A 693-nucleotide genomic window follows, 5' to 3' on the forward strand; every position below is an offset into this window, starting at 1 on the left:
TCTTTCTTTCTTTCTTTCTTTCTTTCTTTCTTTCTTTCTTTCTTTCTTTCTTTTTCTTTCATCTCTACCCCTAATGTGGGACTGGAACTCATGACCCTGAGATCAGGAGTCCCATGCTCTGCCAATGGAGCCACCCAGGTACCCCACCCAGGCCACCTGGGTGGCTCAGTCACTTAGGTCTCCAACTCTTGATCTCAACTCAGGTCTTGGTCTCAGGGTCATGAGTTCAAGTCCTACGTTGGGCTCTATGCTGGGTGTGAAGCCTACTTAAAAAAAAATAGTCCCCCCACCCCCACCCCCACCCCCATACCTTGTTCTGGATAAATCCAGATATTGTTTTCTGCAGTCTACTCTTGGGCTGCTGATAGCTAGAGGAATATCTTATAAGAGGACATGTTGGTGCTATTACAAAGTCAGAGTTTGGACAGATGGTAATTTTAATTCACTGCCAACACAACATAGCTCCTACTCCTGAGCTACTCAGTTCCTGGGTCTGAGGTGGCTACCTCTGCTGGAGTCCTCATGAAAAAGCAAATTGGACTTTATCCCCAAAGGCCAAATGTACCCCCCCTTCACTCTTGCCTAAAAGGTAACAAAAATGTCCAAAGCAGCAGTTGTCATAATAGCAAAAATTGAAAACCTCACATTAGTCGTAAAATGCATTAACCAACGGTGATATATTTATACCATGGA

Source organism: Panthera uncia (assembly GCF_023721935.1).
Source record: "Panthera uncia isolate 11264 chromosome B2 unlocalized genomic scaffold, Puncia_PCG_1.0 HiC_scaffold_24, whole genome shotgun sequence".
In the NCBI taxonomy this organism is placed as follows: domain Eukaryota; kingdom Metazoa; phylum Chordata; class Mammalia; order Carnivora; family Felidae; genus Panthera; species Panthera uncia.